This window comes from Numida meleagris, chromosome 4 (assembly GCF_002078875.1).
Source record: "Numida meleagris isolate 19003 breed g44 Domestic line chromosome 4, NumMel1.0, whole genome shotgun sequence".
Classification (NCBI taxonomy): domain Eukaryota; kingdom Metazoa; phylum Chordata; class Aves; order Galliformes; family Numididae; genus Numida; species Numida meleagris.
Genome location: NC_034412.1, coordinates 19,697,841 through 19,713,749, shown reverse-complemented (window position 1 = coordinate 19,713,749; position 15,909 = coordinate 19,697,841). Strand labels below are relative to the sequence as shown.

General features: G+C 47.8%; 1 long non-coding RNA gene across 22 annotated transcripts in view; it reads right to left on the bottom strand.

Annotated features, from left to right (window-relative positions):
- Window positions 1–15,909, bottom strand: part of LOC110397786 — a 115,618-nt gene that overhangs the window by 14,343 nt on the left and 85,366 nt on the right. For 19 of the 22 annotated variants that reach the window (XR_002437967.1, XR_002437972.1, XR_002437968.1 and 16 more), the window contains 3 exons: window positions 9,816–10,781; window positions 8,954–9,105; window positions 109–315 (listed from right to left, as the gene is read on the bottom strand). This is a non-coding gene — a long non-coding RNA (uncharacterized LOC110397786). Of the gene's footprint in view, window positions 1–108; window positions 316–8,692; window positions 8,760–8,953; window positions 9,106–9,815; window positions 10,782–15,909 lie in introns of all 22 variants that reach the window. The other 3 variants (XR_002437973.1, XR_002437971.1, XR_002437975.1) reach the window with 3 other exon arrangements.

The following is a 15,909-nucleotide window of genomic DNA, read 5'->3' as shown; positions in this document are numbered from 1 at the left end:
AGGAGAGGGGAAGGAGAGGAGAGGGGAAGGAGAGGAGAGGGGAAGGAGAGGAGAGGGGAAGGAGAGGAGAGGGGAAGGAGAGGAGAGGGGAAGGAAAGAGAGACTTACTGCACTTTATTAAGCAATACGTTTCTTGCCTTTGTGAAACAAACGAGTTGCAGGAGAGAGAGAGGTTGCTGTTTCTTTAGTCTCTGGGTTCAGACAGCCAATTCAGACCCAATCCACGTGGAAACATGCAGCTCATTCCTGCGGACAGGATGACGGGGAAGAGCGGCCGAAGCGATCCCAACAGTCAGCAGTGATTTATGAGACACTCTGTAAAGAGCAAAGGAAACTCAGGCTGTTAACTCTGATATTTAGAGATGATAAACAACACGAAAAGGAGATTTTTTTAAATGCCTCTACACAAATGCAAAACAAGTAACATAGGTTTAAATTAAGAATAGGATAATATTGGCTTCGTAATAGGGGGAAACTTCCTGGGAGAGGCATCCACTGCAAACAGATCTGTGCACTGATCCACTGAAAGCAGAGCACAGACCTGAGCAGCTCTGCTCCAGCAGCAAGGGGTGCTCGTTGGTTCTCCACATTTTCCCAACTGTCCCATCTAGCAGGTGACCTGCTGTCAGTGTCTTTCCTTTTCACCTGGAGACACGGGGGGAAAAGGATGTTTTCCTATTTCCTACGATGCTTCCTGCCCACAGGCGGTGGTGCTTTACCCATATTCCCACGGGCCATTACCACTTGGCTGCATTTTGTCCTTCCCCTGCAATCACTACAATTAATTCCTAAAACACAGCAATTATTTAAAAAGCACGGCAGAACCGATGCAAACCGCCACATCACACAGCAGGTTCTCAGACCCTGGGCATGCGAGGCGACCCTGGATCCAGGCAGCGCACAAACAGCAGTGACAGCCCCAAACCCGTGCAAACACAAAGCCACCTTAATTACTGCTCCTGCCACAGACTGCTAATTTGCGGATACCAGCGTCTTCGAGCAGAGCCTCTGTGATCTGCTCAGTAATTGGGATGCTTACAACAAGCTGGGAGGACAAAACCAAAAGGAGTGGATTTTTTTTCTTCTCCCACATTCTCCAGTAATCTTTAATCACGGTGTCTGCAAGGGTCAAGTGTATTCCTCGTTAGCCCCCAGACCAGCATCTTCAGGAGACTGTGAAGTCCTTCAGATCTAAAGGATATATTATATATTTATATATTTATATTTTCATATATAAAGCGCCTATCACCTGATTGATAAACATCCTTTGGAACCATTCTGATGGCAGGGGTAAGAACAGGAGTCAGCCTGTTAGTACCTCAGCATTACCCAAACACCGTTGGATCTTCCTCCAGGAGATTGCAGGACAGCTTTGTGGGTCCTTCACAATGTGCAGGGACCAACCTGGAGGGACACATCAGCCCTAGAGGACAGCTGGGAGGTTCACAATGAGGCAGGCAGCTCCCAAGGAAGCCAGAAGGTGTCCTGGCATCGGGGTGGTTTAAAAAGTTCACGTGAAAAAAGGTTTCTGTGGGGAAGAAATAGCCGTTCGCAGAAGGTTTGGTGCAAAATACTGCTTCTCCCTCTGCATTTTAAAAATTAGCATCAACATCAGTGTGTCAGGAAGCAAGATGTTTCAAAACGCATTTGAGAACTGTTCCTAACAAGGATGGTTTAATTATTTGGCAGGAAAAAAAAAAAAAAAAAACCAGAAAAATCGTCTTCCCTTTGAATGTGTTTTCACGGAAGTAGTTTCCTCTTTAATGCAATCTCTGATCAGAGACGTTTACAGCAATTCCTCGAAACTGCCATTTGCTGAACCCTTCCTGGTGCTGTCACCAGCATGGTTTGTCTCCTTCTTTCGAAGAAAGCAATGCTGGAAGGGAAGGGCACTGCAGCACAGGAGAACGTAGGGGCAGGTTGTGAGAGCAATGGTCCAGATGACTCCACTCCAAAGTGATGAGATGCAGAACATGATGCTCAAGATCCCTTCTACCCAATTTTTTTCCCACGGTCTAAATGCTCAAGTATCCATCCTCCATTCCAGGAGGCCACATGTATCTCAGGGTGCTGATGATCTGATAGAGCAGAACTAGGGATTCCCCTCCCATCTCAGGCTGCCGCAAAAGCAGTGTGGTTGTGTGGTAAGGTTGTTCCATAATGTTGTAGAGTAGGATTGCTCAGTAGGGTTGTAGAGTTGTACAGTAGGGCTGTGATAAACACACAACGGTTCTTTTTTTGACACTGTACTGGACACTGGTGATGCCGTATCTCAACTACTGTGTTCATTTTAGCCCCCTCACTACAAGAAAGACATTGAGGCCCTGAAGAGTGTCCAGAGAAGGGCAACGAAACCAGTGAGGGGTCTGGAGCAAAAATTCTATGGGGAGCAGCTGAGAGAACTGGGATTGCTCCATCTGGAGAAGAGAAGGCTCAGTGGAGACCTTATCACTCTCTACAACTCCCTGAGAGGATGTTGTGGTGAGGTGGGGGTCATCCTCTTCTCCTGTATAACTAGTGATAGTATGAGAGGGAATGGCCTCAAGTTGTACCGAGGAGGTTCAGATTGGGTATTAAGAAAAACTTCTCTGAAAGAGTGGTCAGGCACTGGAATGGGCTGCCCATGGAGATGGTGGAGTCACCGCCCCTGGAGGTGTTCAAGAACCTTTTAGATGTGGTACTAAGGAACATGATTTCCCAGGCAACATTGGTGGTAGGTGGATGGTTGGACTGGGTGACCTTAGAGGTCTTTTCCAAGCTTTATGATTCTGTGATTCTTTTGACAGTGAAAACTGTTTCCTTCATTTATACTCCACAGTGACTGCAGTGTGTGTGTATAGACTACAATCCTCCATTGTCTCCATTGACTAGGAGGCTGCGCTGGCTGCGTTTGCAAGACCAGCAGTAAAAGCACATACACAACCTGTGAATATTAAACCTTATTCTCATGGACATGGAACAAAGAAAGACAAGGCGGTGCTGCACTACTGGGGCCCGCATGCGCAGAGGAAGATCCCCAGTGTGGGTACCCTGTGCCTGCGCAGGGTTTCTCCACGTGGCAGGGCTTTCCTCCAGGGCCCCATCCCTGATTAACATGCAGAGGGTTTGATTCTCCATTTGCCTGCTGTGACTTGCAAATCCCATCCATAGGAACTTGCCTAGATTTTCAAATAAAAGCAGAGCCCACTTTTAAGCTTGAAGCCGTACATTAGTCAGACTCATTTACCTACGAACATAAAAGTCCCTTCCTATTTATCTCCTCATTTGAACTACATAAATAGCCCACAGCAAAAATCCCCATCTTGCTACTATTCCAACAAATAGCAGCCTTTGAAAAAGAAAAATTAGTGGTGGGTAATTATTTTTGAGGCAGATACAAAAATGATAATTTCTTAAACAATTACTTTGAAATATTAACAATTGTTCTCTAAATTCCAATTTAATTCCTGATATGAATTATGGTTTGTCAGATCTGTGCTTCTGAAACATTTGTTCCTCGAAAAGAACATAAAAAATGCCAGCATAACCTTTTGCCTCCTCGCTCTCCACACAGAGCAAAACGCCCTCACTCTTGTTTTATCAACACAAATAATTAGAACACAAGAGAATGTTTGGGATTTGTACAGTTGTTCCTGGCATCTTATTCATATTTATTTGATCTGTAAGATATCATTTTAATTAAAAGCTCACTCTCTCTTCTTCCCCTCCTCCCCCTGCCCAGAGAATAAATTATTTATAATGCCCTCACTGCTTTGCACTGCAGACAGGCAGGGCTGGGGAAGCTGGATGCTGGCAGGGAGATTTTCCCCTCGCATAAAAAACAAAAATCATTTTCTTCTGCATGAGGTTATATTTGTTCCAAAACACTTCCTTGTAGGCAGCCCAAGGGCTGGGATTATTCACTCCCTCTCCCAGAAAAAGGAGGTTGACCACAGTTCACACCCGCCACCAGCCAGCATCTGGTGCACGGGCCCTACAATGATCCAATGATCTCACAGAATCATTAAGGGTGGGGAAGAACTCTGAGATCCCCAAGTCCACCCCCAGCCCATCCCACCATGCCCACTGACCATGTCCCTCAGTGCCACATCCCCACAGCTCTGGAACACCTCCAGGGATGGAGACTGCCCCACCTCCCTGGCAGCTGTGCTAATGCCTCTTTCCGGGAAAAAATTCTTCATAATATCCAACCTGATCCTACCCTGGCCCAACTTAAAGCCATTACCTCTTGTCCTATCACAACATGTTCTCACTGCCTCCAACCTCAGCCATTCTGTGATGTACCCCACGTTAGGGTTAGTGTCCTTGCAAGCATGTTATTTAGAGGCAATAGGATCCCCCAGTTGGCAGAGCAGAAAGTGCCTCCAGCATGTACCACACACGTCAACATTACTGGGAAAAGCAGTCCTGATCCTAAATGGTCTTCTCTGAGTTGATAGTTAAAATGCAACTCCCAGTAGCAGCCATGGGTTTTAGTTAAGTTAAACTACCCTATTTTAATGCTAGTATTGATAAGAAGCTGCAGATAAGCATTTGAACCAGGTTCCCATCCCTTTCTTTATATACAGCAACTCAATGGCCAGGTAATGCCCTGGTTTCCATTCAGCATGTCTCTGATTTCCATAAATGAGGTGAAAATGCTGCCACAACATAGGTCAGATAATTAAATAGTAGTACCTAGAATTATTTATGAGACTTTATAGCTATGTAAATTGAGTACTTGAAGCATTTTCATAGGTATTTATGAGTAACTGCAAGGAGATCAACCGAAGCCACCAACAGAATGCAAGGGTTGGGTTTTATCTAAAATTAGCCATGCAGCATGTTGGCAAGAGGGACTTTTCTCCAGGTCAGTAGCTGTCCTTGCCCCCTGGGAAGGCCTGCTTTTCAGTCTTTGTTTTTTCCCCACAAGATGAGTTAAAGGTTAAACGTCATCAGTTTAGTGCAAAGGAAGAGGCTGTTACTGTGGTTGCGGGGAAGAACATTTGTCTCTTTGCAGCTCAAGGACTAAGGCCAGTTGCAGATCTGGTGGCAGAGGTGGACCTGGCCTGGGGGCTATGGGGGCTGCAGGCAGCATGAGGGTCATAATAATCATGGTGCATCTCGCAGGGGGTTTGGGGAGCTCCGCTCACCCCCAAAGGACAGCAAAGGTCATGGGCAGAGATGGACCATAGAACAAACTGCCCCAGGCTGATGAGCACTGCATAACTGTAACGCACCATGGGCATTTGCACTCTCTGCACAGAAGCCACATCCTTGCCCAGATCACACACACGTGCACATACACAGGCACATGTGCATGTAATCCCAAGTTCTCTGCCATACCCCATCCAGACCCACAGCAGCCACCCTCCCCACCAGCATCAACAGATCCCCCCCCAGACATGGTACTTGGCCTCAACCCAGCCCTAAACGAGTGTTTCTCCTTGGAGAAGTCCTTCCAGATCCATTCACATTCATTCTCTTTATTTTCTGTGCTGCTTCTCTTTGCCCAGAACATTTTTCCCTTTCTCACTGGCCTCAATCTCCAGATATCTCCCAAATTTCACAAGAAAGAAACTGCTTTCAAGTCAGAATAAAACAAACAAGGTCATTGGAAAAGATAAAAAATAATGAGTTCCTTTCTGTAGGACTCTTTGCTCGTCTCTCCCCCCGCCTCCCCCTTTTCATCTCACTCCAGAAAAAGAAAAATAAATCTTTACTAATCCCTTTGGAGTTCTTCCTCCAGACCCGCCTGTGATGTGAGCTGTAGCCACATGAAAATGCAGCCTCAGACTCCAGGAAAACCAAATTCTCACTTGGGCCCCCAACACTCCCGTTCCTCCTCCGCCCATCAGACCATCTCCTATTTTTTTGTTTCCAAGATACAGGGAGATAGAGAGAGATGAAACTCTGAGTTGGGTTTCAAATAGTTGATTAAAGAGGAATAAGTAGGAGGGAGCACTTGTGGAAACAAGGCGATTTTGGACAACGTGTGCCATGCTTAATCCATGTGGCTTGGTCGTACCCTGAGGGCCCCCAAATAACAAATTTCATACATCCATCAGAAGGGAAAACTTTTCTAGAAGTTGTACTTTCTTTTCTTCTTTGTTCTGCTACTTTTAAAAAAAGGAATATTCTTCTAGATAATGTACCAAAGTGACATTTCAGGCTGAAATTGAATAAAACATTTCATTTGTTCTAAAATTAATCGGGGTGGGAGGAGAAAGGTTTATTTTGGTAGGGGAAAAAATAAAATAGAAATCAAAGGACCTGTGCTTTGCATGAATCCAAACTGTTCCTTCGCTCCACTTTTTGAGCAGCAAGCTAGGAAGTTTCTCATTTATCCAACTCTAATTGGAAGCCCTGAATCGATGAGTACCCTCCATTTGCAAGATGCAAAGCATGAACGGTCCTGGTAGGAAGAGGTCAGCCTTGCTCTTGCTTCCCATTTCTTGGCTTGCCTGCTCATGCTAATCCAGAGATGCTGTGCAGGGAGGGGGCTGCATCAAAGAGAAACCACAACATCTTCTCACCCACTTCACAGAGCTACAGGGGCCCCTCCTCCTCAGGGGCATCCTGAGCAAGGATGTCTGGAGCCTACACGGGCTGAGGTGTCCTCTCCTGCCTAAACCAGTGGTCCCAGTATAATGCCATAACGGAATGGAAAGTACTGCAATAATAGCAAGGCAGCAAAGTCTTTGGCTACAGAAAACAAGAACAAGCCCAAAGGCTGCAGCAGCCACAGACTCAGAAATTAGGGAAAAAAAAAAAAAAAAAAAAGAGCAGCTTACCTTTAGAAGGCCTCAAGTAGGCGATCTCCAACAAAAGATACCCTCACCTTCCCTGCCAACCCTTACATGAGGTCTAGGAAGGGGTAAATCCTGGCTCCACCCTTCCAGTCACTCAGCTGCGTTGTATGCACATGAGCTCCCCTGGGTTGGCCCTGCATTCCCACCAGGTGCTCCATCACTGTTTCAAGCGGTGACTTAGCATTTCCACTACACCTGGGATGCACCAATCCCCTTGGAAGGCATAGGGCAGGATCCAATCTGCCCCATTAGGCTCTTAGGTAGGGCTGGAGTAGCATCCTGACCCTGTGCCCATGCCTTGGACAAGGCAAATCCCTGCATTCAGCCACCCTTCTGGCCATCAGACATCAAGGGCTCTGAAGGGGGAGGTCTGCATTCAGGGAGGACAGGGAGGAGAGAGGAGGAATGTACCCTGCAGCTGGCATCACTGCTATCATATAGCCAACAGCAGTGGGTGCCCAGCCCAGCTGGGTCAGCACATGAATTCTTCTGCATGGTAAAATCTGCCCTGAAACTACTGCCTGCAAAGAAATGCTGGGCTTTAATCCCAACCAGCCTGAATTTTCTGCATATTTGTAAAATAAATGATCTCTCTGTGCTTAGGCAAAGCAGTTATTAATGTTTTCATTTCAGAAGAGAAGCGTGGTGCAATTTCAGTACCTGCTAGTTTTGAATAATGAGCACATAAAGAAGAAATAATCAACATTTGTTCATAAGACGTAGGTAACGAGAAGGCAGTGCTACTTATGACCTGAGCTTGGATGGAACCATCAGAAAGCTTCCCCATGAGCTGGAAACCCTCTCCAAGCCCCAGACTTCTGCCTCTGGTCCAGGCACGGTGCTCGGTGGGGGGTGAAGGATCCTGATGCTGGTGAGCAGCAAGATGAGCCACTCCATGCCACGCTTATCGTGGTTCATTATAAAGGGACATGAATACCCTGGAAGAATCCTAACCTAATGAAAGTCTTATTTTCCAGAGTAACAGTTCATTACTGGCCTCGTTGTGCAGTCAAAACCCCTAAGGTGGAAAAAAAAAAAGAAAGTGCAGGGCTGCTGGATGTGTAGCAAAAATCCTCATGGGGTTGGACATTTACAATTCTGCTATATCTCTGCAGGAGGGAGGATGTTACTTGCTCCAAATCCTAGGGTTTTCTAGGAGTTTTGGGGTGTTTTGTTTTTTTTTTAGAATTTGATGGGTGATTTAGGATATGGATGCTGTCCCCATGAGTTGCTGCAAGTACCCTCACACTCACCTGGGGACAGGCAGCATCCCCTGCCGGTGCAGACAGCAGTGTCCGTATGCAGGTATCTGTGTTCTGGCACAGGAGAAGGTATCAGCAGCCTGGGAGCCCAGGCTGAACCATGCAGACAACATGGCAGGCTGAGCTGGGTGAGCTCCAGGACCCAGTCACCTCAGCATCCCTCCCTTGCAGCTCCTTGAGGGCCTCTGGGCTCTGCCCTTAGGAAGCAGGAGGGGGTCCTGACCGCAAAGGGCACTTCCCAGAGCTGTATGGGTAAGAAGAGGGGAGCACCAACCTCCCCCAGAGCACACACAGCCCCAGCCCCTGCGCTCCCCAGGACTGCCACCACAAGCTGTGGTCCATGGACAACCTGCCAGCAGCCTGCAGAGACGTGTCTGGTAAAGCAAATCTGTTCATCCTTGCTTCCAGCAGTAAAAGAAGGCAGAATATTGTCAGCCATGCCTTTTTTTTTCTCCCCGTGTGTTCACAAAGAAATGGAAAACAGAGCAAGAGAGCCAACTGAGAGCCTGTCCCCACCATGGAAGGAGCTGCACGTCCCAGGGCCGCGATGCTTCTGTCCCAGCCCAGCAGAGCACAGCACAGCACAGGCAGCAGAGCACCAGCCAGCTTGAAACAAGGGCTGTATGCACAGGCACCCACCTCTGGGCTCTCTGATGTAAATCCCAGTTTCCTCAAGAGCAGAGATATAACATATCTGCACTCCCCTCTGGAAAGGAAGATGGAAAATACAAGACAGTGGTGCAAAGGAGCAGAAGTCATAGGGCAAATGGGCAGAGAAATCACTTGGTTTCTGTTTCTTTTTCATTACGCAGAAAAAAACCACCTTCCACTTTAGTGGTGCACAAGGATGTTTTCAGCACATTCCTATGTGACTCAGGAGCCACCAGTCCATCTACTTACATTATTTGAGGGTGCAGGAGCCAAAGAGCCAGCCACATTAAGAACATGGCTCTTCCTTGGACAATGGGAAGACATCTCCTAACCCACCTGGGTCTGCAGCAGCCAGTGGAACAGCCCCTGGAGACTGGGAGGTCTGGATGTTGGTTCTGAAACTGAAGCAGGAGATCTGAATTGCAGCCACTGTCAGCCAGAAAGCAGCAGCTCCTTTGCTCCACTTTACAACCACGACCCACCTTCCCCATACACATCAGCTATTCCTGACAGCTGGGGCCATTTAAGAAATGAGCACTAACCAACATGAAATTTTGCAGAATTACAGTCACTTGCACCTCCTCTGGGAAGGAAGAGGGCTCGTCTCTGCTAACTGCACTGACCGACAGTCATGTACTGGGTCTCAAACTTGCCTACAATCTCTCTGTTATCAACAGGAGGAGAATCCTCCAGAGAACAGCTGAACCCATCTGCCACGGACACCCCTTTGGGCCAGGACTTCTGCCAGAAACTTGCTTCCACATGGACTGCAGAGAGCAGCAAAAGGAGCACACATTAACCCTTACATGGTGGTGAGGGGAGAGGTACCCCCATCCATATGCTTAAATACATCATTTCTTCCTTACATCCCTCCCAGTTATTAGCAGCATCTCCTCCCAGCTTTTGTGCCCAGAATATCACTGGACATGTCCATCGCTGCAATGGGGAGAGCACTGGGATGAGTTCGGTACAACCCCATCCCACCTCGCCCTTCCCAATACATGGGCTAAGCCCAAATAAAATACAGTATCCCCTTTCTTCTCTCCCCTGGTGGCTTTGGAATGCCCAAAGGAATGCATAACATAGAGAAATGAAAAGTCAATGTTCTCACCTCCACCTCCACTGTAGGCTTGAAGGATGAACACAGCTCCCAGAAACCCATCAAGCCACTCCCAGAAATCACATAAAGTTCTTGAGAGAGAAGGGAATGTAAAGCCGGTCGCTCTATTTGTAATATTTGCAGGTAATGGCATGCTAATACAATTCATTAACAGTCAGACACTTCTCATTAGTGTCTTTTCACTTTCCTGTTGCAGGGCCCATATTTCTATTTTACACATAATCTGTTTTATTAGGCAGTTTCTTATTAGAAAGAAAAGTATTATCTTCCATGCAGATTTTGCTTAAATACCCTTGAATTTAATTAGGCCCCAAAAGGTTCAAAAAAGTCTGAGTACATATCTGAACTGCAGAAAACTCAGGTGTACTCCACCTGCAAAGCGTTTAATTTTTACTGATCACTGCTGCGTGCTCCATGTTCTTTCTCCGTGCGATGTCAGGCAATATAATTATTCCGCATTTCAATTGCAGCTATCCTGGGAAAGCATTTTTTTCTTTTTTCATAATATCTATCTCCCCATTGGCAAAACCCAATCATCAGCCTCTGCCAGGGGCTCTGTTCACGGATCCCTTGGAAAATGAGAACAACCAAGCGTGACTCTGAAGTCCTTCCCAGCTGCTTTACTGCATGGAACATGAGCCCTCCAGGGCAATGGATGATCCTCGCATTGGGCTGATCCCCAGCCAGGCATTAGTGTTGGAGAAGGGAATGGGCTGGTCCTGGTAAAGCTCAGCATTTGCAGCATCTCAGCCGGTGGGAGGCTGAACCAATCCAGGGTGTCTCAGGGCCATGGCAGGAGAACACAGTGTAGGTCCAACCTCACTACCCTTGTGTGAAGCTGGCTATTATCTTGTCTTGCTCTGGTCCAGGTCAGTCCGGAAAGCCGAGATACATCTCCAGCCCGGGACTTGGCTGCTCCTCAGTTCCAGGGGCAAGGACTCGCTGAAGAGGTGATGGCTGGGAAAAGTATAACACAAACTGAAGCCTCCTGGTGTTCTACAGTTGCCCCATGAATTTATCAGATAGGAAATCTAAAATTAATCAGAATGTTGGTTTTCTCTCTTTAGCAGCAGAGGTGCTCAAGAAATGTGTAGACGTATTCAAGAAACGTGGAGATGTGGCACTTAGGGACATGGATTAGTGGGCATGATGGTGATGGGTGTCAACTGTCCAACTGTCTAGTTGGACTTGATCTAGATTTCCAACCTTAACAATTCTATGATTCTGTGATTCCCCAAATCCTTGGGCTGCTGCGGGGATGCTGCCCTGTGCAATGTGGCACACACACAGGTCTCAAAGTCGCACGCAGAGCACTCACTGCCCCTGGGCTTTGCACCACCATTGTCCATCACACAGCCTCTCTCCTAAGAGCCGAGCAGGAATTGCATTCCCCAACAACCTCGCATCCTCTCACTGCTGGAGCTTCCCCTCCTGCCCAGGTGGAGGGCTCCGGAGCTGCCATTCCTCCTCAGTAAAGCAGTTAGCTGCAGATTGTTCTACATAATGCTGCGACCACAATTTCATCTGTAGCTTTAAACAAATGGGAAAATGTTCTAAAATGTGGGCTTTTATTGAATTAAATATTAACATAAATACAAGGCTGAATGCAGTGCTGGATTATTAATTTTAATATTTAATCCAACAAGAAAGCTTATGGTTGTGTTAGGATGGTTTGTTTTCTATCACCCAATTCATTTCCCATCAGCACTGAAATGAAGTTTTCTTAATGAAGGAAAGCGATCGGGAAGGTGTGCTCTCCTGTTACAGAATATTAAGGGCTGGTGGCCGAGTGCATACAAATAAAAAGAGAAAGTGATAGCAACAGCAGTACCCTTGGGCTGGTACGGATGAGAACAGAGAGAACATCATGAATAGGATGCACCACTCAGAGGAGGCTCTGGTTAAGGGCAGCAGATGGTCCTGAAGTGTGTCTGGTCCAACAGCAGCCTGCCCCAAGTGGAGCACCCAGCATCCAGCATCAGGCTGGATGGATGTCTCAGCCTGACATGTTGTTGCTATGTTTTTTGTATAAACTCTGCCTTTCCCTAGGGCAATGGGAAGAGGATCATTCTGGGTCAGGTCCTGCAAGTCCCCTGCCCAGTGCTTCTGGGTGAAGGGACAGAGAAGGCAGAAGAAATGCTTCAGCTGTTTGGTGGAGAACGATCCTTCGAGACATTGCAGGTTTCAGATTATTACCTGTCACCACCAACCCAACAAACACACCAACCTGCCAGCATCAGCGTGCCGGGGAGCTGGAGATGAAAGGGTTCCAATGCAGAGAGACAAAGCCTGGCTCGGAAGCAGTGACATGGTGATTGTTGTTATTGCTTATAATCACACATAATGACAGCACAGGAGAGCACTGTGGCCATAGGGAATCAATTCACAACAAGCCTGTCCTGGCCTGAGAGAAAGTAACAATGACAAATGTCCAGAAATTTTGTGGGAAGTCAGCAATGAGCACGTTCATGCCTTGATTGCACACTGGACCCTTATGTTAATAATGGCATCTCTTGGCCCACTGTGAGATCTCACATAGTGGTGGAATATAACATAGGTAAGGGTAGTTGACACGGGTTCAGATTTGCATTTTGGTCAGATTTGCAAGGTGCACCACCGAGCTGTGTGGCACTGAGGTGTGAGCCACACTCAGCAGCCCTTCCCGAGCCAACCTCACAGCTCTGCACCCTCCTGCCATGGAAAGGCAGTCACAGCTGAGACAGCAGGGCTGTGGCAGTAGGGCTGCTTGGGAGACAGCTAAGCTCACACAGCTGCCTGAATCTGGAGCAAGTTCAGGAAGCAAAAGGGACCTAGCTCAGGCCAAGATGGATGGATGGACATCCCACAAGGGTGAATGGATAGACACCCCTCAAGTTACATGGGCACAGTGTGTGGGTTTGAGAGGGTTAAACCCCAGCCATGCCAAGCAGCATGTCTCCTTGTTAATGGAGCTGGGAAGGCTGCACAGCCAGCTCAGATCGTGCAGGAGTGGCCACTGCCCACTGCAGGGTATGTCAGGCTGAGCCGTCAGAATGCGCTCTTCAACTGAACAGAACTTTGAGCTCTGTCCTCCTCGCAACCCTTTGCTGTGGATAAGCCAGTGCTGTGCTGGTGCGCAGGCAGAGCAGCGGGTGTTAGGCACTGGGAGCACTGGGAGCGCTTCCTCTCTGCCCTGCTCCTTGTGGCATCACTCCATGATGGGCTCAGCATTTCCAGGGGCCACCTTCAGCCTACTCTTCCTCATCCTCAGCCCCCTTCACACCCTAACAGCAGGCGCAAGCAGTGCTGGTGCTCATGATTACAAGCTCTGGGATGCTCTCCAGCAACCCACAGCAGCTAAGTAACTCTCTAGAGATGCACACTTCCATGGGACAAACTTCCTCTGCTCTGGAAAGTTGGTACCCACCATTCCTTTCCCAAGGTTTCTTCTGTCTTCCTGTAACTTCTTCTTTAATGCAGAGAAAGCAAGAGCAAGCAGCGGCCTCCAGTCTGCCTGTGTGGAGCAGAAGTACAAGGCTCCCTGTCTTTGTGTGCAGCAGGGGAGGTGGGAAGCTCTGGTCGAAGGGTTTTGTCCCTAAAACATCCACACATGTCTAGGAGACCCCAGTCTCAGTTCTCTCTCGGCACGGCTGCCACCAGGCTGCAGAGATGCTGATTGCCACGAGAGGACACCATCCTACCTCCGACTTCCTCAGTGCTCAGCCCTCGGTAAAAATATCCATAATAATATTACAGGGATCGAGTGGAACACACACGTCGGAGAGGAGAGCAAGAAAGAAACAATATGTTGATCATCCTGCTCTAGCCAGCGAGAGCACTGCCCTGCCATTTATTTCTGCAGCAAGTATCCCTTTAAATATACAAATCACAAGGACATTAGGCTGTAATAGGCAGCTCAGGGATTAGTTTGAATATACTTCATCTGGTGGTTTGTGTGTGCATGCGGGTGTGTGTTGGTTGACTTTAAAATGGAATAAACCACATTTAGCAGCTAGGTAGCTATGGAAACATAACCAAAATTGTTCTACCACCTTTCTGCCGCACTGCTTCCCACAGCCCTGCAAATACTGTCAAGGGAAGGCTGAATATTGTTTCTTATAAATAATAGAATGTAAAGAGCTACAGAAAGAATCATTGAATTAGGGTTGTGAATTGGAGATGGTTCAGGAAAAAAAAAAAACTGCCCGGTAGATGTAATATTAGTTTCTGATGACTTTGCAATGATAAGAGACTTTAATTTTATTTTTTTTGTATTTTTGCAGCTTGCAGGAAGACGCAGGGTGAGGAAATATATGTATTTTGGTCATGTACTTGTATGGACGTGAGTATGTATGTGTATGTATATAAACACATGCACACAAACACTACCGGCTGCATACAAATGAGCAGAAATACACCGACAGCAGTCAGCATTTGAGAAGCACTCGCCTGCCACCCCAGCCCACAGCTGGGCTCTGCCCCTACCCCTATCCCACTTTCTTTCCCAAGCGAGGGGCTCGCAGCTGAAGGGGCTTCCCAAGATGCTGCCAAGATTGGGCAAGGGAGGCTGGGGACAGGGATGACCAGGACAAGGACAGGGGACAAGGTAGGATGTGTTGTCGCAGAAGCAAATGGCAACGTGGTTTTGGTCTGATGTGCCACCTCTTACTGATGGTCCCCCATGGATGGGGTTTTTTGGGTGCTGTTCCAGTTCAGCATTCCCAAATGTCAAGCAGAGCCAAGGCTGGGGTTTCTAAATAACATCAGCACAGATGCAGAGCAGATGCTTGTCCAGCTCCACATCCAACTCATCTAAGCCACCCAGGGCTTTCTTCCTCTCATTTGCTCCTTCAGTTCTGTCCACTTCAGCTCAAATTTTCAAGGTCCTGCTATGAAGTCCCTGTAACTCTTTTTCCACCTTCCCTTGTGCCTGGCCCCAAGGCACAGCCACCAGAAGCACGAGCAGCACCAGGGATGGGGATGCACTGTGGATGCACCCACCAGCACCATGGCAGGCCATTTTACTCTCTTACATTACTCTCTCATACATTTCTTTCTTCTTAATTCCTAGGATGGCCACTGCCTTTGTGATCATTGCTGACATTTCCAGAGCCTGCCTTGCCTCCACACCCTCCTTCCAGAGAGGTAATAGCTCACTGAGCTATATACTGTGCTGCTGCACAGGTACAGTCGCTGTTGATTTTTCTCCATGTGCAGTTACCAACAATGAATTTCCTCTGCTATTTCATCACCTGCATGCTGCAATCCTTTGCATTTCTTCACAGTCAGCTTTTGTTGGCACTGTCCTGAATAATGGTGTTGCCTTGCAAGTTCTGTTTCCATCTGCTCCCTTTGCCAGTGTTTGTGGGTCCACCGAACAACATGAGCCCCACCAGGCCCCAGAGGACCGATTGCATAACCCCTGTCCACAGAGCAAGGGCATTGCCCCTTCTCACAGTTAGAGTCATAGAATCACAGAATGGTTGGGTTGGAAGGGACCTTACAGCCCATCCAGTCCTATCCCTGCTGTGGTCTGGCTGCCTCTCACCAGCTCAGGCTGCCTAGGGCCCCATCCAGCCTGGCCCTGAGCACCTCCAGGGATGGGGCATGCACCCACACCCTACATCAGATTTCCTTCCTTGGATATCAGATTCACCAGAATGCCAGCTGCTCTGTCCTACCTGCTGGAGGAGCCTCATGGCTCCATACCGTCATTCTGAGGTTAGCAGCAGGCCCCTCTCCAGCCCTATATGTTGTTGCTTTAACAATCAGAGGGATGGAAAAACAAAACCCTTTACTGCCTATTGTTAAACTTTACTGTCTAATGTTTTAATAAACAGTCAAGTTCTTCCTCTGATCATTAAATCAGCAGTAAAGCAGTATGGAGACGGGTTTATGAGATCCTATCTGCATCACTAACATACAAATGTGAGGTCTTGGCAGCTGTGAGCAGCTACGCCCCATCACATGGCTTCCTGCCCTCTTCAAGGGCTGGATCTGCTGCGGGTTTGGAAGAGGTACAGCTCTTCCTGCCTAGTGGGAGATGGGCAGAGAGAGATCTCACAAGGGCCTGGCTCACCCTTCCCCACCGAACTCCACACCAGTG